Source organism: Opisthocomus hoazin, chromosome 8 (assembly GCF_030867145.1).
Source record: "Opisthocomus hoazin isolate bOpiHoa1 chromosome 8, bOpiHoa1.hap1, whole genome shotgun sequence".
NCBI classification, from domain to species: Eukaryota; Metazoa; Chordata; class Aves; order Opisthocomiformes; family Opisthocomidae; genus Opisthocomus; species Opisthocomus hoazin.
This window is the reverse complement of record NC_134421.1, coordinates 39,361,657-39,385,250: the sequence shown is the minus strand read 5'-3', so window position 1 is coordinate 39,385,250 and position 23,594 is coordinate 39,361,657. Positions and strand designations below refer to the sequence as shown.

The following is a 23,594-nucleotide window of genomic DNA, read 5'->3' as shown; positions in this document are numbered from 1 at the left end:
GTTGTTCTTTCCTCTTTTAGTCTCAACCACCACTATTGGCCACCATAAGGAAAAGACAAGACATTGTCCCGTCCCAGCTATATTGAGAATAGTGTCTTTGGTTGGTGGATTTTGAGTTTATGGGAGAGACGATGAGGTGCAGGGGAATGAGTTTGTTCTGTAAGGACAACATGTGCAGCTCAGAACTGAACGACCAGAGGACTTACCCCCAAAGTCAGTCCTCCCCTGAGAATTAAAATTATTAGTGTACCTGGCTTGCTAACAAAAAAGGCAAAATGCACCTTGACCAGCTCCATAAGGGAAAAAAATGGACAGGAGGTGCTCTGCCACATACTGAACTGTAAAGCCTCACACATGTGTGCAGGGAGTTGTGGGGGCAGTTGGTGCGTGACTTGCTGCTTTGTCACCCCTGTCATCTGCTGTGTGCTGAAACTCTACCTTCATGGCAAGAAATCATTTTCTGGCACTGATTTATATGAATATGGCTCCTAAGATCGCTAAAGCCAAGGCAAAAATGCCCCAAATGCCACTGACTGCACCAACGGTAACATTTTAAGACCTCCTTATGCTCTGCAGGAGCCCTGACACAGAGGAAGAGCTGTGTACTGATGCTGGTGCGGCAAAGGTGCTGCTCCCCTGCCCCACATCACACGTGGAGGGAGCCAAAGGGTGGTGGTATGAAAGGCACAAACTGAGCTCCTGAGGACATGAGGCAGCCAGGATGGTGAGCGGGGCACCACTCTGGTAGGATGCCCACAGCCTGTGGGGCAAACGCCAGCACGTGCTGTGTGCTGCAGCTGAGCACCCCAGCGTCCCTGTCCTGCTCCGCCCTGACAATCTCCAGTTCCTCCTCCAAAGCCTCCCACCTGAATTCCTGAGCAGCAGGGATGACCTCCACGGGGCAGTTGCCTTGACACGGGATGCAGGGAGCCCTCTATGTACATAAAACTTAAAAGACATTGGTGAAGGCCATTCCTGACATCTTTCTCCCACTCCCTTTTCCAAATGCAGCATCAGAGTCCCTCCCGTCTTTCCAGCTGATGAAATATAGCTGTTGTAAAATGCTAGCTAGCCACATTTAGCAAATGGAGATAATCAAATAAAAATGAAGCTATACTTACTAAAGAAACACAGTTTCCAAAACACAGACTTTGGCTGGATACTGTGTTTTGCTTAAGAGTCTGCCAGGAGATCTGTGGACTGTTTTGTAAACAGTTCTCAAACTGGTGTTTGTAGGAGAGACACATGGGAAGGGGATAAGAGACAGATGGACATATGAAATGTATCCCAAGGGAAGTTCATCAGGAAAGAAAACGCTCAAGAGTTGCTTTGATGCGGATCTATGAGAACTGTGCACAGTGGAAAGGTGACCAGGGAATTGTTGATCGTTGCTTCCCATTGTTTCCTGTTCCACAAGAGCCAGGGTACAGCCTCCACTGTATGTTCAAGACAAACAAAATAAAGCATTTTTCCAGCTTAGCACACAATTTAATTGTGTAATTTATCGTTACCAAAGTTATAAGTGAGCTCTAAGGGAAATTAGGTGAGTTTGTAAAGGGTGGGATTACTGGGACTGTTTAGCAGGAGAGTTTAGGTGCAATCCGCAGCCCCAGCAGTCCAAACCCAACGACTGATGAAGATGAGATGGTGTCCTGGGGTACGATGGTGTTCCACACAAGACCATCCTTCATCTGTATTCTTTCTAATACTTGAACCCTAGGCATCCTATATTGTTCACTATTAGATTCAGCATTATGTGACAGAGACACAATTTGATCTAATCAGTTGTTCTCACATTCCAGAAGACAATCCATGGGTCTTTTGGCGTTGTTTTTGACCTTTAAATAGCTGAAAATCTCATGCAGTAAGCCAGAGTTCAAAATGGTCCATTTTTCTACTCTATTCCCTCCTCTTTGTTCCTTTGACATGTTTTTTTTTCTTTCTTCCCCTAACACATAAAATAGGCTTGTGATCAAACTCAGCGATGGCTTGAAATACAGGTGATGGTTTATTGCATGCTAACTTGTAATTCTTGCTCATATTTTTATCATTTCAATCACTATCTTTAATGTTTTGCTTTGGAACAATGGAGAACTTCATGACAGACTTACTGGGTGGACCAAGCAGGGCGACGCTCCCAGCATCTGCTGTTCACTAACAGGGAAGAGTTGGCTGGGGACATGATAGTTCGTGATATCCATGGTTGTAGCAACTACTCAGCGGTTGGGTCCAAGATCCTGTGAGGAAAGAGAAAAGAGCACAGCATAGCACAGGCCCTCCAGGCCTCCAGCCGAGCAGACTGCTGCTTGTTCAGGGGATTTGGTAGGTGGGATCCTGTGGGGGGGCTCTGAAAGATGCTCAGAAGAGCTGGCAAGCTTTGAAAGGCAGCATCCTCCAAGCACGGGCAGGGCCCACCTTGATATTCAGGAAGACAGGTGGGTGTAACAGGAGCTGGCTTGGCTCATGGCAGAGCTCCAACGCAGAAAAGCAGCATACAGTAGGTGGAAGAAGGTCAGGGTGCAAAGAAGTTTAGAAATGTTGCCCAGGCAGTGATATCACGAAACCCAAAACTCAGCTGGAGTTGAGACTTGCGAGGAATGTCAAGGGCACCAAGAAGAGCTTCAGGCACTACATTAATGATAAAAGGCTGTACAAGGAAAACGAGGCCACATTGCTGCCTGGGTGAGTGAATTGTGACAGCAGACACAGAGTCAGGTTCTCAGTGTCCTCTTTGCTGTAGTCTTCAGTTACAAGGTCTCCCAGGGTTCAACGAGAAGATCAGATTGGCTACATCCACGGTTGCTGGGAGAACTGGCTGATGCCCTTGCAAGGCTGCTCTCCATCATCTTTGGAAGGTCATGGAGGTCATTTTGAGGTCCCCAACAACTTGAGAAAGACAAGTGTTTCATCCATCTTCCAAAAGGCACACAGGTCAACTCAGGGAACTGCAGGCTGGTCAGGCTCACTTTGTTCCCTAGAAAATCATTCAGTGAGTCTTCTCAGAGTACACTTTGGAGCATGTGAAGGAGAAGCAGGTGACTAGGAGCACTCCTGGGCTGTATTAGCCAGTAGATTGAGGGAAGGGATTATCCCCCATTTCTCAGCACCTGTTAGACCACATCTAATTCCTGAGCCAAGAACAAGATGGACAAACTGGAGTGAGTTCAGCAAAGTCCCCCAGGCTGGTTGGGGGCTGGAGCACTTGCCCTGTGAGGAGAGGCTGAAGGAACCAACTTGGCCAGCCTGGCACAGAGGGAGCTTTGGGGGGACCCAACAGCCCCTCCCAGTACCTATGGGCAGCTTAGCAAGAAGACGGAACTGAGCTCTTCACAGTGGTGCATGGCAGTAGAACAGGAGACAACAGGCACAAGCTGAAATACGAGACATTCAGATTAGTTGAAAGGAAATATTTTTCCCCATCAGGCAATGGAAGAGGCTGCCCAGAGAGGCTGTGCAGTCTCCATCCCTGGAGATTTTCAGGACCCAACTGGATAAAGCCCTGAGCGACCTGGTCTGGGCAAAGAGGTGACCCTGCTTTGAGCAGGAGGTTGGACTAGTGACCTCATGAGGTCCTTTTCAGCCTGAATTATCCTATGAGCCTATGATACTATGATAGTAGTGACAATACTTCCTTTCACTCAATGCTATAGATATAATTATTTTTCCTATCCTGGTGATTTTAGATTAATTGCTTTAGTTTTTCATGGAAATACATTCTGACGTGTGCCTTTGTGTGAATGATGATAACTTTTACTGTCCTAACTTCTGAGCTATTAAACTTCAAGTCCTGATATGCAGCACTGCCAGTATCAAGTTTAATTGCTGTTTCCAGTTAAAGCAGCATTCCCTGTCATTGGAGTCTACTGCTAAGGTGGGAGATGCTGCCCTCTGCTTTTGTAAGACATCAGGCAGAGATCCAGCAATTCAGGCTGGTGGACCAGCGCCGAGCGGCACCACGAACCTTCGGCTTCTCTGCCACCCCATGCTCCTCTCCTGTGGGTAAACACAACATACAGTCAGGCACTACAAACCACTAAGACCCTCTTCAGGAGGCTTCTGGGGACAGCACGGGTTCTTGCTAGCACAAAAAGGGCTCGCGTGCAGACTTATAAGCTGTGGTGAGGGACCTGAGCCCTGCGCAGGGGCAGGGTGCTTCTCAGGGTGACACCTGTCCCAGCTCAGGCTCGAGAGCTGCATACCATCTTTAAACGGCAAACCTCACCCTGGAAAGAAATGTATACATGAGCGTTTCAACTTTCCTGCACAGGTTTTTCTCGAACATGAAAACATGTAAGCTGTAGGTTACTTGCAGGCTGCAAGTAAATTACTTCTGTCATATTGCTCAGGCAATTTTATCTTTCTGAATTATGTGGAAATAAAAGCAATTCACTTTTAGACTATTGTTCCTTTCATGTATTTCAGCTGCCCATTTCCCATTATTCTTTATAGGGCAGCCAACAGCAGATATTTTGCTCAGACAGCTTTTAAGAATTGGAATTCACAGAATACAAAATTGTATTTTAGCTTTACATTTTCCCCATTTCTCAGAAGGCTGCGCAGCACACATTTCACACCCCACCTGTTTTGTTTCTTTCCTTTCATACTGTTAGAGCTGTATGCATGGAATTAGTTTTTAAAACAAATAATTATTTAGTAAGCAGATAATAGGCTGTTTCATCACAGATGCAGGTTTTTTGCATTGTTCTTTGCATTCTTGAGATTTGTGACTAGGGACACTTTCAGTAATGTTTTCCTGTTGCACTAAGCAACCTGTTAGAGGCTGACATCAGATACATGCAAGTTTCCATCTTCTTGCATAAGAAATGAGTTGCAAGAATCCACAAATTTCCTGGTAATTCAGTGTATTAAAATGTAATGTTTGCTGTGAAATTCTATATAAATTCTTTATTGTGTTTTAGGATCCTTTCTTTTTTTTTTTTTTTTACTATAATGGATTGGGACCTCCTAGCAAAAGAGAAAACCTCAGAAGCACAAACTAGCTGTGAAAAGCTGAGATGTTTTCTCCCAGTGCCCAGCTGCGTGCCAGCGTGTGAGAACCAGGCCCAGCACTACAGGGAAATGCAGCCTCTGACTTCCAGATCCCAGGTACTAACTCTCCCCAGTCACCTTCTGCGTGGACCTCTTCTTTTGGCAAGGCAAAAGCTCAAGGAACCCTGTCCCGCTCCTTCATGCACAGCAGAGACATGCGTTTTGGCTCTGGACATCTTGGAACTGTGCTCTGTAGAGCTGCAGCCCTGTGCTCCTCTCCATCGCAGATCTATAACCCCACGGTTCTGCTCTTCCCAGCTGTGCCAGGCAGTGTTTGACAGAAATATCTGCTTTTGCACAGTGCATCTTTTGTGCAGGATTAGGAATTGAAGCCAGGCTGAACAGAAATCTTAAGAAAAAACTATCTTCAAAGTGAAGGACGGCGGAGAAATCATTAACAAATGTCATGTCAACAAATTTATTTAACTGCAAACTTTGGTTGCATGGGATTCTTCTTGGGCCAGGAGGAGGACAGGAAGGAAGATTATTGTAAGATATTCTAATAAATTAATGTTGTCTTGAAATTAAAAGATCATTGCTGTGGAATTTGATCCCATTGTCATGGAATCCATGGGGGTCTTGTACATAAGGAAAAGCTACTGCACATTTTTCTATAGTAAGTCTGAATTTATTTAGACTAGCATGTACAGAATAATTCAACTCTGCTCAGTTAGAAATGCCTATGATTTTAGAAGAGAGAGACCGACAATGATTATTGGTATCTATCTTCTGATTATTGGTATCTATATTTTGATTATTGTTATCTGTATTTTAGAACACCTTCTTCACACCAAACACATCCCGGTACAGAAGCCTGCACAAAGCCTGAGGGGCACTTGTGGAAAGCTTGAACTGCGTTACGACATGAGATCCAGGCTTGGAAGGGGATCATTTTTCAAACATGAATTTAGCTGCTGTGCTCCCTTCATCTTTTCCCTACCTGTCCCTTGAGGTCCTGTGTTAAAGCCAAATGGTGTTTTCCAGTTTGTTTGTCTGCCGTGGCTTCCAGCGCGTCAGATGGTTAGCCGTGACTTCTCGCACTACGCCCACTGCACCTTGTGGGGCTCCCAGGTGGTCTCTCGTGCAAGTTCTAGGCAAGATCCATGCTGCTTAGCTCTTACGGAGAAATCTACAAAATACAGATATCATTTGTGCTACAAAGCACAACATCATTTTAATTACATTATTTGGTTTGGACTTCTTTTGCAATAATGGCAGGAGAAAGTAACTTTCTCAGGGAGAAATTGTAGTTCCACTGAAGCCATTAAGCATTATTAGTACCAGTGAGTTTTGGGGAAATTCTGTGGCACGGGGTAGGTCTTTGTGTACTGCCAAGTCGAGGCCAGAGTTCTGATTTGGGCTCTGCAGGATTTCTAAATGCATAAAACTCTTTATTCTTATACTTTCTCCTTTGCTTTGATGCAACAGAATGGGGCTATGGTATTTTTTTCACAATACAATTATATTTGGTATTTAATAAAGCTCAGCACCGCTTAGCTTTTTTAAGTGATAGAGGAGGCTTATCAATGGCTCATATTAGAGTGCTTGTAGCCTCTCATTTCAAACAGTTTTTCATAGTAATAGGAAAACAGCTCTAGATGTGTTTTAGGCATCAGCCAAGTTGTACCCAAGGGGTGCAATTATCACTTACTATATTAAAGCAAAAAGAGAAGGTGTTGTACTGAAAATATCCTGAGATAAACAAGGATTCTTGAAAAAGCATCGCTTTAAGTTTACTTCTATTGTTCCAGAGACACTCACTTAGCAATGGGAGGTATTATTCTGTACAGGTTTTATTATTTTTATTTTTGGAGGCATGACTAGTGAATGTGAGATGTCTCAGACCAAGAGGGATTTAAAATGTTGGATGATTCAAGATATCTGCCTTTAACAAATAACCTCCAATAAAACCATACTGTGCAGGACTGAATGGCAGTCATTGCCATGAGGCTCTTGCAACCTGCAGTTGTAGCCCTCTATGAGCTTTGGGTACGCGGACCCTTCAGCCCACATGGCACTGATTAAACCATCAGGATCTAAAAATAAATAACACGAACAAGATGATGGAGGAAAATCAGCTGAGGCATTAGTGCTTGCTGACAGTACCTTTGTACATCAGAAACCACTGTAAATTTCTCATCACTGTACACCCATAGCTTCTCCAATTAAGTCGTTCTGTAAATTATTACACAGTCCCTGGCTGAGAAGGATCCAAGACATCAGGGAGTCCGCAGCAATTCTGCTTGTTTTCTTCTCTAATGTATCCTCACTGCAGTTAATCACGAGACTTTCCATCTACCTTACATATGGAAGAACAGATTTACGTGTGAAAGACAAACCCTTTAAATCAGTCAAATATAAGCCATGAATAACTTCATTAGAATCAATGTTTTCAGCCAGTGCTGTTCAGAAAAGGCTCAGCCAGAATGGCACTCAACTGTAACCCAGTCTCAGTGCAGAGTTGTGTGGTGAATCATAGCCTTATGGGTTTTAGACTGGGCACAGATTTTAAACTGAAAAATTGTTGATAGGTTAATGGATGTCCCTTTTCCTTGATACTTCTTTCACCTTAAGAGTTGGAGGAAAAGTTCAGGAGGGATGGATGATTGTACAGTTATTTTGTAAAGGTAATATGGGCTACAGAGTGCTTTATGTGGGTAAGGGCACTGGGACCTCAGTGTGAGTTCACTCTGCTACCCACGGCTTGGAAGTGCTGTGAAACTACAGAAAACACACAGAGGGGAAACAACATTAAAAGGTATCTAGTGCGTTAGGTTAGACAGAAGAAACTCCATTTCTGCAGTCTGCCAAAGAGAAGGCTCAGGGGAGACAAGATCATAGAATATAAATACCTTCAAAAGAAGAGGATTATTTGCATTACCAGAATATGACAAAACAAAAAGCAGTGGCTTCAAACTAGGGATCACAATGTGAGGTGGAGTAATTAAGCCCTGAATGGAGCATGGTGCCAATGAAGAAGGGGCAAAGAGGGAGGAACGAGGTCAGAAGAGAAGACTTACACTGATAGAGGAAGAGAGGATTACAAACATAGTTAATTCAGTGTTTGGGAAGCAGTGGGACTAGGAACAGACAAAAGCAATATCCTTCCTCTCTCCATAGAAGAGCTCTGGGGCCCGCGGCACACTGCCCACCAAGGCAAGATGTCCTTGTCTTCGGTGGTCTTCTCTGGGCAGCTAGCACTTGTCCAGGAAGAACTAACCTACCGAAGCATGGCCATTACAAGCCCACACACCACATTCAACTTCCATGCAAGTCTGCACCTGCTGAGCTGCCCCAAGGGTGGAAAAGATTTCTTGTCTGATGCAGCATCGTGTTCACCCCAGACAGGCATCAGAGCAAGAATCCCTCATTCTTTAACCTGTTGCCTCCACTATAAGTAAAAAAAAAACAAAATAAACAAAAACCCACGAAGAACTATCTGAAACATCACCATATGGAAAACGTAATTCAAGTTCACTGATCTATAACACAGAGATGTACAGGAAACTGATATTGGATCTGTTTTGAAACTCTGGCTGGTACACACAGAGTGGTGTGCCTGGAGGAACAGTGGGAGAGGGCTGGGATGCCGGCCTGCCAGAAGAGCTCCTCAAGGAAAGGAGGGGGTGACCTGACCCACCCAGCCACCAGAGACAGAAACCAGAGGATGAAGTAGGGGTGCCCTCACAACACGGGATGGGGACCTTTCAGATCTGTAAAGCAGCAGGAGTTGGGAGGAAGCCCTGGACTGTGGACTCATGCTACACTCATCCACTGCATGGACAACTTGCTCTCTCTCTAATCACAGAATCACAGAATCACAGAATGGTAGGGGTTGGAAGGGACCTCTGTGGGTCATCTAGTCCAACCCTCCTGCCGAAGCAGGGTCATCCTCAGAGGGAAGAAATTCTTCCTCATGTTCAGACGGAACTTCCTGTGCCTCAGTTTGTGCCCATTACCCCTGGTCCTGTCACTGGGCACCACTGAAAAGAGTCTGGCCCCATCCTCCTGACACCTACCCTTCAGATATTTGTAAGCATTTATTAGGTCCCCTCGCGGCCTTCTCTTCTTCAGGCTGAACAAGCCCAGCTCCCTCAGCCTCTCCTTGTAGGAGAGATGTTCCAGTCCCCTCACCATCTTTGTAGCCCTCCACTGGACTCTCTCCAGTAGCTCTTCATCTTTCTTGAACTGGGGAGCCCAGAACTGGACACAGTACTCCAGATGAGGCCTCACCAGGGCAGTGTAGAGGGGAAGGAGAACCTCCCTCGACCTGCTGGCCACACTCCTCTTGATGCACCCCAGGATCCCATTGGCCTTCTTGGCAGCCAGGGCACACTGCTGGCTCATGGTTAACCTGTCATCCACCAGGACACCCAGGTCCCTCTCCACAGAGTTGCTCTCCAGCAGGTCCGCCCCAAGCCTGTACTGGTGCATGGGGTTGTTCCTCCCCAGGTGCAGGACCCTGCATTTGCCTTTGTTGAACCTCATCAGGTTCCTCTCTGCCCAACTTTCCAGCCTATCCAGGTCACGCTGAATGGCAGCACAGCCTTCTGGTGTGTCTACCACTCCTCCCAGTTGGTGTCATCAGCAAACTTGCTGAGGGTACATTCTAACTCTTCATCCAGGTCGTTGATGAAGAAGTTAAACAAGGCTGGGCTGAGTACTGACCCCTGAGGGACACCACTAGTTACCAGCCCAAGGTCAGAAAAAAGGGAAGTAATGAAAGGCCACCTCCTGTCCCCAGGGCCTCTGAGGCCGAGCAGGTGACACTGAAAGTCAGAAAGACACCTGGAGTGTTTCAAATCCCAGGGCTCAGGTTTCGAAACAGATTTCTCCTCAATCCACTCACAACATGGGCTGTCTTTCTAGGAAGCTGTGATTGAGCTTTTTCCTTTATCTTCCTAATCCTTCATGAGAGCTAAAGGGTTTTTTATTAAAATGTCCTATATAGTAGCATTGAATTAGCTAATGTTTTTAATGTCTTACAACATTTTAAGATTCATTCCATTTCTTTTCCTTCTATGGAGAACTCCAGATACGCAACAAAGAAGCTCTGTTTTCTAGGAAGAAGGAAGTACATTTTGAAACAAATAATAGACAGATAAATCACGGCATTTGAAGATAAGAAGGATGTCTAAATTAGTTAATACAGAGTCAGAAATGGTTATATGGCCACAACTGCCGTATATCCATTCTCTCACTGAAGCAATGTCAATGGTGAAGATGAGTTCATTATCAAAATAATTTTCAACTTAAGATAATTGCTTATGCATATTGGAAAAGGGCTGTGGTCAAACAATGAAACGCCTTGGGAATATCAGAAGCAGAACACGGGTTCACACAAGAGACTATACCTTTCAGATACACATTAAAAAAAGTGGTCTTTTAGTTCAGGATTTTTTTCAGTTAAGTCATTGGTTCTAAAACAGACATAAGTTTAAAATATTGCCATGAATTAAAACATGCACTTGTGTTTTGGCTAAACAAAGAAAACTCCAGAAGGTGGCAAATTACCATCCTCAAGAACTATTTCTAGAAAAGCGGTGCCTGATTAGTCCATATTTTAATCAAGTAAACAGAGGACAACCAATTCTATAAATAATATTAGGGTTTATGTCAGTAAAAATTAGCTGGATGCGATCTGTACAGTCTCAGTTGTTTTCGGATTAATTGGAATACATAATGAAAGTAATTACACTCTGATATTTCGGTGCACGTCTCAGTGTATCTTGGAAGGAGTCCAGTAAGTTGTCTGTCTATATCTGTTTTATAGAATAGTGATTTGGCTTTTTAAATTGCTCCTTATGAGCAATAATCATGGAGTATTTGTATAAATAGTAAATGCCTCTGATTTTTACCTTTCAGTGCCCCCCCAAACAATGTCGTTAAGAATAAAGTACTGAAAAGAATGCCATGCGATTTACTGACAAGAAAGCCCCTTTTGAAGCTAAAAAGTGAAAATTGGCCTGATCTTTGACACGCCCTAACCTCACTAAGACGAACCCAGGTGGTGTGTTAACAGGTCTAGGCCTTCATTTCACAGAGTCGAGCCATGCCCCTGACTCCTTTCAAGCCTGATGTCACCCGTTTCACGAAGTGTGGCCTTCACCGGTTGCCTTTGTGCTCACCAGGCAGCTGAGCAGAGGCCAGGCAGAGGACAAACCACCCAGACCTGGCCCCGCGGCAGCCTGTGCTCCCTGGGCCGAGCGGCTTGCAGGCAGCAGCGACCCGGCTTGCTGGGTGCATAGCTGGGCTCAAACCCTGCTCGGGCTGCATTCTGCATCGCCCCGCCGGCTCTGCCTAGGGGCACGGCCATATATAACTACTCGGTTATACCCTGAGTAAAGTTTGATTTTCGTTGATTGGCACATCATTTGCAAATTCTGCTATAGTTATGCTAAACTTGATATTTTTACAATATCTGTCGACTTTTTTTCCATCAGTCCCACATACCTTTATTGAGACGATTAGTTGTACATATATATTTACGTCAGACAATAGTGATGGGCACATTTTCTGGTGGTAATTTTTGTCTTGAATTTTTTATGAGCAGCATTCAGATGAAAGTTGGAATTAAAATTTTAAGAATGCACAAAAAGAGCTTGTTAAAATTGTTTCTGTGGGTAAAATAAATGACCTCATCTTCTGTTTACACAGGGAAAAAAAGAGAAAGTTTTTAAACTGTACTTTGCATTTAAAATTAGTTTATTACACAAAAGAAATATTAATTGTAGTTAGTGAACTGACAGATTGCTTCTGGTCATCATGAGCTTGATTTCCAAAGGTATCTGGTGCCTAATAAAGCAGTTCATGACCTTCTGGGATTTCAAAAATACTGCAATAGGCCAGCTGCTTTGTCTCCATTAAAATCAGTGACAGTAAGATGCCAAGGCACTTCTGAAAAGCAGCCATACATGCAAGAATATCTTCGTAAATACATCCAGATACTCTTTAATTTTAAGAACCAGCTGATGTTTTTCTTGTCCATTTGGAGTTTTGTTTGTAAATGGGAAGACAGAAGCTTTTTTTCTGCTTTTTTAACTAGGTCTCTCAGCTTTAGATGAAGAAACACAAATGAAGAAAATATTATGTTTGCATCTCACAACTAAATATTCCACTGGAAGTAATTCAGAAAAGCTTCTTTCATACATCAGAAACTGAAAAAGCTCCTAAGTAAAAAAAAACAAAGCAAACAAAAAATCCCCTCTTGATCCACTGTGGAGACTTCTATAATGTGATACACAATATTGGACAAAATTATTTAAGTCAGGTTGGCCATAGTGATACAGGAGATATTTTTCCCATTGGCAAAAAGCACTTTTGAACTCATTAATATCTGAGAACAATCAGAGTAAATTTAGGCTTTAGAACAGGCTGCCATTGCCATGAACGTAAATAGTATTTTTAAAGACAAGTGTATTCATTTTAATTGACACTTTCAGTCTAAATAAAAAAGGATGGCTTTTTTATGTTGGAAAGCATGAACATAAACTCTGATGTTTATGGGTTGTACCTTGAGATTAAAAATCTTTTAATCATACATGATAATATCTACAAATCTGAAATATACCTAATTCCACATTGTCTGAGTAGATGATGTCATGTAGTTACAGGTACATATATAGTGACAACATATATGTCCAGCAGCAGCAGCAGTTATTACCTTAAGCAACACAGGACTTGACAACAGAAGCACTGGGGTAGACAGCTATAAAAAGAAGACAACCACTCCGGGCTAAAATGAGTGATTCTGAGGGAACGCACATCTGTTGAGCTCAGCCCAACAATAGCCACAGTCAGCCAGTGACTTGCTGGCACCTCAAGTAGGAACCGCGAATGGTGGAGCTGGGTCTTCTCCAGGCCCTCAAGTTTTGGAAAGGCAGCGGGATGAGCAGAATGGGTGGGCATTCCACAGCCCTCCAAAAGCTGGGGCAGATCTTCAGCCACTTTTGTCTGCTTCTTCCAGCGTGGACGTGGTGTAAGCAAGCAAACTCGCATCCAGGCAGATCTCACTCAGTTTGGTTCTGGGTGCTCCAACACAAAGTGAAATATATTAATTTCTCACAACTTTCAATGTATGTTTCTATTGTCCCAATCTTGCTTTAATGCCTTGCCTGAGATTTTATTATTTTTAATAAACAAATACTCATTATAAAGACCATTTTGCCCATACAAGTTCTAAATCAGAGTCATAGCTACCATTTACAAGACTTCAACGTTCAGATACACAAGCTACCCAACATCATTTAGATAATGAGTTGGGGCTGAACGTAAGTGATGATAAATTAATATGGATTCATTATGATGACTTAGAGAAACAATATTCCACTATAAATTCCAGGTAATATGTTTCTGTTCAGAGTGGATGCGGTCTTGCTAAGAAAAATAGGTATCTTAAAAAGTTGTTCCTTTGGGCTAAAAAAGCTGCTTGAATTCTTGAAGATTACTGAAATACAGTGCAAAGACCTCTAAAAGGCTTAAAACTGAGAGGAAAATGGAGGAAAAAAATAGATTTTTCTTTGAATATGCAAGTGACTTTACGGTTATCCTATAATAAGAACCTTGTAAAGATCTAATTTTTGGGGTTGCAGGTTGGTGTCGCATACCTGGGGAATCCAAGTGCTAATAACACAGGTACAATTTAGGACAGGCCAGGCAGAAGCTTTATTAACCACGATCACAGCGAGAGAACATTTGGATGGCATCTCTCCCTCTGCTCCCCTGTGCTCTGCCAAGTGGATGCAGAGACCCAGCCTACAGACTGTGTCAGAAAAATGAAAACAGAAAGGTGAGGAAAAACAATCACTTAGATGTTAACAAAGCCAGGTCTCCACCCCTGGCAGGGATGGACTCCTTCAGTAGCTTGCTAGCTGCCACAGCTCTATGAGGGAATCACAGGGTAAATGAGGTGAGGGTGTGGAGGGATGGCTCTCGGTGGAGCCTGTGTTACGAGGCACACCTCGCAGTGCCTTCAGCCAGCGGTGAGGAGGGGGAAACAATCACAGACTGCTAGCTCGCAGTCCAAAGGACCCTTAGGTAGGACAAACTTCTTTGCTAGACCTCTCAAATCTTAAATAATTTTACCACCACACTGGTAAAATGTGCCTCTGGGTATTGGCTCTTAAAGTTCTGTCATGTCCAATCATTCCTGTATTATAACAATCTGGCTTTTTTACTTCACCCTGACACATGCAGTTGAGGAATGAATGCGCTCATAGTGAAAACTTGTTTTCTGCAATGTGCTGGCGTGATCTTCCCAGTCGTACAAGTTGACTGGGTCATGCCTAGCAAGTGAAATGAAAAAGACCTCCTTACTGCTGCTCTCCCTCCCCCCCTCCCAAACACACACCCCAGCTATTCTGATGATACCTCAGTATATAATAATGTCTTCCATGCTGTATTTTCCAACTTCTATGGCCAGGTTTCCTAGCAGCAGGTTGTAATTGGAATCTGACTGTGAAATAAACAGGTAAAAAATGACTGACAATTCCCAAAGATGTAAAAATACGCACATTTTAACCCCATGCTGTTAAAGGGTTCTTGTACGGATCGTAGAAAGTATTGTCTTTACCTGAAGCTGAAGAAACACTTCAAAGGCAAGGCCCTTTGGCTTTTTTTTAAGAACACACTACCAGAATTATAAGCTTATAAACAACTTCTGGCATTGTTGCAATTGGGATATCTTTGAGCAAAGTCAAAGAAACAGCTTTTGCACCATAACCACACAATACTCCCCCTGTACTCTCTCTGTAACTTCTTTGCCCTAAGTCCATACTGATTTTTTCATTTGTGGACAGGACTCCTGTTAATACAATGTTACAGTCCGCATCTTTCTCACATCAAATTCACAAAACCAAAACCAAAACAAATCAAAACTGTTACTGTAAATACCTTACACTGATTCTACAACTGGAAGTTATCAGCTATGCAAATAACAGATAACACTGTTCCTACTCATTCCAGAGAGATGAATAAACAGAAAAAATTCATTACATGCATTGTGTACATTGTACATAAAATTAATTTTTACTTTTTATTTTACCCTCATATACTTCCATGCATGCTTTTAGCAGTGTGGTCTTCATACATATACTATAGAGTAGAGCTACTTAACCCCTCTGTCCCCATGTCCCGTATAAAAAAATAAAAGTTCATAGGTGTCTTATCAGGGACTGTGACTCTGGGGAGAACTAGGGGTAGAGGTGATTTGCAATTCACAATTCAAGAAAAGCAATTGGACGCTGAATGGCTAAGGCTCTCTGTAGTTCATGCTGCCAAACTCTTCCCATTAGAAACCCTTCATTTCAGCCGCTGAAAACTCTTCCAGAATTTAACTGTTGGGGCTGAAATTTCCATGTCTGTTTTCCAAAAGAGTGTCAGCATAAATTGCCCAGTTGTTTCCAATAATAAAGTCAGCAGAAAATATACTATTTGCCAATCGTACTATTTACCAGTGATTACTACATCAGTTTTGTTAATAATTTCTGGCAGTACGATGACTTGAGGCAAGGAAGTGAAATTTGGCATTAAATAATCTTTGTGTGATGGATAACCCTTTTGTTGCGCATCTATGTATGTGGAGGGGTATAATGCTCAAATGTAGCCAAGTTATAAATAATTGAGAAAAAAATCTGATTGCATATGCTTAGTAGCAGTTGATAAATAGCATTTCCAAGGACTCTGTCCATGTTAAGCCTATTTTCTTTCTGACCCCCGGATAAAGGAGGCTAAGACAAGTTTTTTCCCTGCAATTGCTCTTCCCAGATGTGCCGGCCCAGGAGCCGGACACGAAACCAAGGTGGCGGTGACGCAAGGTGGCTGCGCCGATCAGACCGCTCCCTGCGGTGGGAAAGCGAAAGGCATCGGTCTCCTTTCCGGCCCCTTTGCCTGTGTAACCTCACAAACCCACTCCCCCAGAGCCATCCCTCGCGGCCGCTGCTGGCCGCTCGGCTGCGCGCCTGCCTCGAGATGCAGGCTGCACTCATCCCGCCGGGGCGCGGGGCTCTCCCACCCACATCTGACACCAGGGAGGGCTGTGCTGTGGGCCAGTAAAGCCTGAGGAATAGCTGTCCATTGTTGTCTTACTCAACGTCCAAAATTTGTAGTTGAAGTCACTATTCATATTCCCCTGCTTCAGTTTATTATCTGAAAAATGGGACTAATAATACTCTTCACTGCGGCACAGGAGTATGGCAGTAAGTCCGCTACTGCTTGCGAAACAGCTGGGTACACTAATGACGAACGTGAAAGAAACGGTCATAAGGAAACAAATAATTCTGTGTTACAGCAGGTTTCCACAATGTGAAATGAATAAGGCATTGGATGCTTAGTGAACACAATGATAAAATCGAACACTGAGTTTGTTAACGGGCCATCTATATGAAGCATGTTTCCATGCCAGGTGTTTGACTTTAAAGAGTTTCAGTAGAAGAGGTCCATCAGCGAGGACAAAAAAATAGTATGTGTTCTCTTAATTAAACACTGATCACAATGCACAAGCCCAAGGGAAGCTAGTTAAAACCACACAGATTAAAGCCAGGAAAAAACAGAATTATGTTTTACTGCTTGACTTCCAAAGCTTTCTGTCCTTTTAACATTTCTTTTAATACATAATGTTAACACATGCAAATAATAACAAAATGGAGGACGGCTACACTGAAAATTACAAGCTTCTGGCTTTAAGTGCTGATATGCTTTCCTAGAAGCATCATTTATACCATATGATTTTACAATATGTAGACATAATATAAGCAACACCAAGACCTGATTTAGTACCTGACAATATATTCTTGAAACCCAGAAGAGACAAGATAAACCTCAAAACTCCTACAGAAATCCCAGCTTTAATGTAAAGAAACGCAAACAAAACTCAGGATGAGAGCAGCAACATGTTTTTCCATTTTTCCTGACACCTTTCTGGGATTGATGTGATTTAGCACCAAAATACAATCCAATGACAAACAGTAAAAATCCCTCTTTGATGCAATTTTACAAAGCAGTCTTCCTTAGTAGCAGGTTTTCCATGAACACAGGGTGACATCCGAAAAAAGGTCAGGCTAAACCTTTACCTGAGGCAGTCACTTTGGTTTAGAGCCTCTCGCCTGGTAAATAAGCAGGACAAGGTACCAGGCTGGAGATCACCCATACTATTTAATTTTTCCAATGTCCCCCAGCCCTGCCTCCACCCGACACTGTCCCATGCCAAGGCCCAGGGAACCCAAGGCATACGTTCAGCTTCATGCCACTACAACGGCGTCACTTCCACCTCACAAATGCAACCCAGCTCTGCTCCAGGGTCATGGGGATGCCACAGCGTATCTGGAAGAGACGCAGGGCCAAGGGCTGCATAGGGCAGCCATGGGCAGCCTGTGCCTGGTGGCCAAAGGGCTGGGGACCCTCTCTGATCTCCCTTCGTTTAGCAGTGCAGGGGTAGCCCAAGGGACCTCTCCCACCTGAGGGACCAGACTGCTCTGCTGAAGGCTTCCTAGCTCCTCTCTTCCAGTTCATGTCTCTCACTGGGCAAGCTGGCACCCTTGGAGTCCCCGTTCCTCAGCTCAAACCACCGTCAATTCATTACAGATACAAGTCCCGAAGGCTTTAATTCTTCTTACGACCACAGCCTTCCACAGAAAGGAGGTTTCTGGCAGCTTCCCCTCTGTCGTGCGTCCTTTGTGACCAGGAGATTCCTGGGCACAAGGCATCCCTGCATGCCTAGCCTTGCAGGGCCTCAACTTGGAACAGGGATTTGGGACCCATGATTAATAAATTAATCCTGTGACTTACAATAAGAAGATTTCAAAAACTCCTGTCTGACATTTTTTGAAAAATTTCCTTATCATACATTAGCATAAAATTATAAATATCTTCTGTGCTATGTGAAGGATATTTATGCACTCCACTGGGCTCTGGACAGTGACTTCTGCCACATGTGTTTTAAGCTGCATGTGCAAGATAACCTGGTTATCTCAAAGGCTGTGGTACGGTTTGGACTTGCCAGTAAAGTTAAGAGCCATTCATAATCATGAGGAAAACTAAGCTACAGTCTGTTTCTGACTTCAATATAGCAAATGAGTACTAACCATCACACTACTTTTTTCATCACTTAGATTTTTTTCCTGAATATCTGAAGGACTTTTGGGATATTAAATTCGCTATTGTGATTGATTTTAATGCATCAGTCATATATTGCTCTTCCTCTTTCAAATTACACTTGCTGAAGAAACAGAAAGGTACTGAACAAGGAAAAAAACTGTGTGCTCAAAATGAAATGTGCTCTCAATTCTGAAGTTGCAATGAATTATTTTAAATTTACTAATACAATAAAGTATTTCTGATTGTTTTCAGTTAGACATAAGCAATGAGTGTCCAGTGAGACTTCTATATTTATTAAGCATAGCAAGTCACTGAGTAGATGGCATTATTGCATTGCCCGAGGCCCCAGGAATATGCAACCAGCCTTGATTACTGGTGGCCCAGTCCTGCAAGGTACTAAACAATTTCATCTTTCATTTCAATAGTAGCCAAGAATGTTCTGCATCCCTTAGGAACAAGCACATGAAAGAGCCTGTTCTAAATTAGCTGAGAAGCAGCTTCATGTGAAATTTTACATTTGTTTTTAATGAGCAAAGTTCATTCCAACAGAATAGGACAGCTATGCTGACAGAACATTTGACCCACTGATTTCAGAATTTCTTTCAGTTTCTGAGAGATCTCTCATACAGAGACAGGCTGACTTGTTGCACACTGGCCAATTTGAGTTTGATTCAGTTTTTGCTCTGAGTGCTTACAAAGTCACTGTAAAGTGTTTTATTCCAACTGTATTATCCACAAACAACAAAGGTAACTTTATTCTATACAAATACATTGAAATATTGATCAGTGAAGCAAACAGAATTGTCAATCATAATCTGCAAGTTATCCAGTAAACAAGAGATCTGTTCTAAAGTCCTTAGTAGAACACCAGTCACTTTATAAAGGAAAAATCCATTACACTAAACATTAACATTGCACAGGCATTCCCATTTTCCCTTTCTTTTTCCCATTTTCACTTCTTCGCTCCAGCTGAAAACTGTTTTTCTTTTAGGAGTTTGTTCACATTGTCAATTAACAGGAGTTACGTGAGCTTCAGAGCCTGCGTGAGTGCCTCTGTCTCCTCTGTCCTACACCAGACGTACAGTTTCAACAACCGACTTTGCTGAAATAGTGATGACCAACACGAGCTCCCTCTCAGCTTCTGGGTCTACCCAGCGGCCAGCTGTGGACTGACTAATCTGAATGAGTCGCACTTGCTGAAGAAGTTGCCGCTGTTGCTAGAGAAGAGATTGTTCATCAGGGCAGGTAAGCCAAATACTTTTGTCAAAAAGTTCACCAGGTTCAGCAGAGCTGGACTTTATTAGAGCATAAGATGACAAATGTCACAGGGGAGAAGAATGACCTTTCATTTAACCCTTCCACGAACATGACCTGAAATTCTTTGAGCATTCGCATTGTTTGAAGCACATTTTTCAAAGGAAAAGTGGTTTTTGTGCTTTGCATATATTTTTAAAATTGAAACCTCCATAAATTTTGGCATTTTGAGCAGTCAGCATTTCAGCAGTCATGTTCTGAGCCACCAAAAGCAGGCTTTAGTACAGGTCTTACAGTGTTAGCTACAACGCCTTAGTTCATTCTGTCTTACAACTAAACTCATTTTTCAAGAGATACATTGACATTGTCTACTTCAACAAAATGTATTTGGAAAAAAAAAAACCAAACAAAACACACCCTAAACCTTTTAATCCCAATGTCTTCTTTCGAGCTTGTTTAGTCCAAACATTCAAACTATGTATTTAGTTTCTTCTATTTCCTTCTTAATACTTCTCTTAAGATTCTTCAGCAAATACAGAATATCTATTCACCCAAGGAACAAAAATTATGAGGTCACGGATGCTCTGTTTGCTTGTCATTGGTTCTTGTTATTTTCGTCTCAGTTATCAGAGAGAGTTATTGAATATGAGAGGGTAAACTAAATGTCAGGTCTGACTCTCACAAAGTAGACATGCTGCCTGTTTTCCTGCCCTGCTAGTTCACATAAGGTGAAGAATATATCCTAGCTGGGGCGGGGAGGGGGAAGAGGATTACTCCTGCAGCACCCATTCATACAGTCTGCAAATCTACCACCTGTCATGAATAAAAGGTGGGATAAGCTGCAGCATTTCACAAGCGGAGTAGGAAAAACTGCATTGCAATCTAATCATTGTAATCACTGTAATTAGCCAGCTCTGTAGCAGCACCAGGGAAGTGGTCAATAAGTTCCTCTAGCCGTTGAAGAGCACAGGGTACTCGGGGACAGACAGAAGGACAGAACGAGTTGCGCCATGTGCTTTGCCTCCTGCTCCAGGCTGTACCTGCTCGACACCGCAGCCAGGAACTCACTGCTCGGAGACCAAATGTTCTCTATCGTGAGACCCGTGGCTCCCACGGACACAGGCTGCTCTGCTCCGGCAGCCAAGACACGAATGCGAACAAGTTTGTTAGAGATCCAGAGGTAACTGCCAACACTCAGCTGCCACCCCCTGAGTTTCTGTTACAATACAACATGCAATTTCCCTTCACAGTGACATCCCAGTTCAGATAATTTCAGAAGCATTTTGTTTGCTGGAGTACTTCTGTGTGGTACACACCTTTACTCAATCAGCAGACAGCCAATATCTTTGCTGTGCTAATTATGTCAGAGCAAAACACAACGTGTTTACGCTTGTTCTTGTCAGCCGCTTTGAGAAAGTGGTTCCCTTTGAGTGACTCCGTCACCTAGTTTCTGATGTTTCGCTGCGGACTGCCTAATGGTCTGTTCCTAAATTTCTCTGGAGCTGTGCAAGCGGTTATTTGCAGGCAGTGCAAGTGTAGTCCACACAGGGGCAGGGTATCGTTCACAACAGCCTGCACAAACCCAAACTGCAGAGTAAGCTGTAATACTGTCAGTGGCTGATATCTACTCATACCCCACGTGCCTGTGGTTACATGTGTTGACTTGCAGCCAGAGTCACATAATGATGGGTTACATCTGCAATACACTATCACATAAGCATGGCACAACACCAGTGGGAAGGAGGTATGTGTGTGTACACATACAGGAACACATCCAAATTCATTTTATGGAAGTGACTGTATGGTATAGTTGCCCACCATAGCTGAGGAGTGGTCTCCTTGCCCCAGGAGGTCCTCTCAGTTGTGTAGTATTAAGACTGAAAATGAAGTTGTCCTTGGAACAATGGAATTACCTTTTACAATTGGAGTGGTGAATTCAAAATTTGGGTCAGGAATCAGCACAGACACATAAAAAATCAGAAATTGCAAAAAGTCCCAAGTAAAGACAAAAGCCTTTACCAGCATCGGGGCAGTCTGACCACATTTCTCCCAGACCTTGCCTTTGGTCCTGCTTTGGCATGCTCCCACGCCACCTCATAGTTGACGTAATTAATAAACTCATTTTTATCACTTACCAGGATAGAATTAACCAGGGAGAAATACAATCCCATTGCTATCTGCAGGGCTGAATGTTCTCCCACTCAGCAACCAAGTTTCCTGAGCTGGCCAAGCCACCGACAGCGGCTTTGTCTCCCTGCTGAGCCCTGGTGAGTGGAGCTACTCCGGCACGGTCCCTCGTGGGCATTCCTCAGCAGAAGAGTTCTGCCACGAAAACAGCAACATCTGCGCATCAGAAGGGGGAGCCTGGGTGGGTCTGCAGGGGCAACAACAACTTCGGAGCGTGGAGAGCGAAGGGGAAACCACGCAGCTCACTCTGCCCTGCACAGGTCTGGTGGGGGAGAGAGGGGGGTGATGGTTTTGCTTTTTATGAGGGAGGTGAAGGTAGGAAGATCAGATAGGTAGGAAAAGCAGATAACTCAGGAATTTCAAGAGTTAAATTGCCTTCAGAACTAGTTCTCCCACTGAGATGAAAGGAGGAGCTTGCTTGTGGCCCAGCTGTAGCCTCAGCAGAGCAGCTGCATGCTCAGGTTTCCCCTCCACCAGGGATTTTATCATCTACGCCTTCCCAAGCCCAGTACGACTTTAAATGAACACAGTTGCACACGTCTGTCTACATGATGTGTACAGCCCTATTTCTTCCACAAGTCACATTTCCACCAGACATTTTACACTTCTGCTTCTATCAAGAAGTTCTCTCAAACATTTTGTATGCAGTGACCAAAGAGTAACCTTGAGAGAAAGTGGCAGACGTGCACGAGATGTGAAGCACCCAAAGGCTTCCTAAACAGCGTACAAACCCAAGGGGATACATCGGCTCTCCTGAAGCTGCGGGGCTCTGCCCCTGTGTTTCACAGGCCAGAAACTAGGAGCCTATCTCAGCAAAACAGTTTGAGATATCGATAAGTAGATGCCAGAACCAAGGTATGGTGTTCCTGTTTCAGGGAAAAAAAAACAACAAAACAAAAAAACTACTAGTAAAAGCTATCAAAACACGTATGTTTACACTTAGGATTTCTGTATATGCTCTTGTTCTATTATCGACATACAGCTGCCTTTTATGCTATCTGCTGACAGCATTTGATGCATTTTTCCTCCTGTGCTTATTTTTAGTTGCCATAGGAACTTCCTTATTTCCTGTCAGCTGATGCCGTTATTTAATACTATTAATTGTAAAAAGGGGTGTTGGTTCTGGTACTCCAGACGCTGAAAAAGAGCTTCAGGAAGGCAGAACACACATTTCAGTTTACTTGGTCTTTTATTCATTTATTTCTATCAATATTTAATTCAAAAAGCCAGATACTGTAATAACAGCTGTTACCACATCAGTGGAATCTGGAGTAGATCCTCTCCAGCCTTTTCTTCTTGTATGGTCTAAGTTTCCCTCCCACTATACACTTATTTGAAATAGTATCTTTTGTCTGCTTAGTTTGTAGTTTAATTCTTCGTCACTCCCCACACATCTTTCAAAAAATGAAAATTAAAATCTGATGTTAAAATGAATGGCAATGAAAAGGAAAATTTTCCAGAATATAAAGAAATACAGTCTGGAAAAATACTGGGATCTGAGGGGGGTTTCTTTTTGGCAAAGCCCAATTCTTCTTCTACATACAAGTTATTTTGCAAAAGATTATTTTTCTATTAAATTTGTTGCGTGACCAGAAAGCAATAAAGAATGACCGGAATTGACTGAGAACTACAACAGCTAAATCTGGTGCTTTCTTGATCCACATCAACTATAAAATTTCCAGAGTTCTTCCCATGAACTGATCACCCATTTGGAGAAAAGAGCTGATCAACATATAAATTTGCATTTGAATTAGTATTATATGGAATGCCAGTGGAAGTTCGTCCCAGTCCTTCTCTGGAAAAACTAAGAATAGCAGTACCATACATAAATTCAAATCCTGCTATAAAAATGTATTCCTTTATCCATTTCACATCAACTGTGCTTCACAGGATGAAGAAAAACACGTAAATTTGAATAAAGAAACCAGCAAATAAACTAACATTTATAACTTTAGAAAACAGTTCCACCAGTGTGACTTAAGTTACGCAAACTTCATCAAAGGTTGTATTCA

At 43.1% G+C, this 23,594-nt stretch overlaps 1 long non-coding RNA gene across 3 annotated transcripts in view; it reads right to left on the bottom strand.

Moving 5' to 3' along the window:
• Positions 1-11,798: 11,798 nt before the first annotated feature.
• LOC142362178 (uncharacterized) overlaps positions 11,799-23,594 on the bottom strand; it is a 46,046-nt gene continuing 34,250 nt past the window's right edge. The window contains exons 7-8 of one of the 3 annotated variants that reach the window (XR_012764762.1): positions 21,531-21,717; positions 18,485-19,358 (exon numbers count right to left, since the gene is read on the bottom strand). This is a non-coding gene — a long non-coding RNA (uncharacterized LOC142362178). Of the gene's footprint in view, positions 13,081-18,484; positions 19,359-21,448; positions 21,718-23,594 lie in introns of those variants that run through there. The other 2 variants (XR_012764766.1, XR_012764763.1) reach the window with 2 other exon arrangements.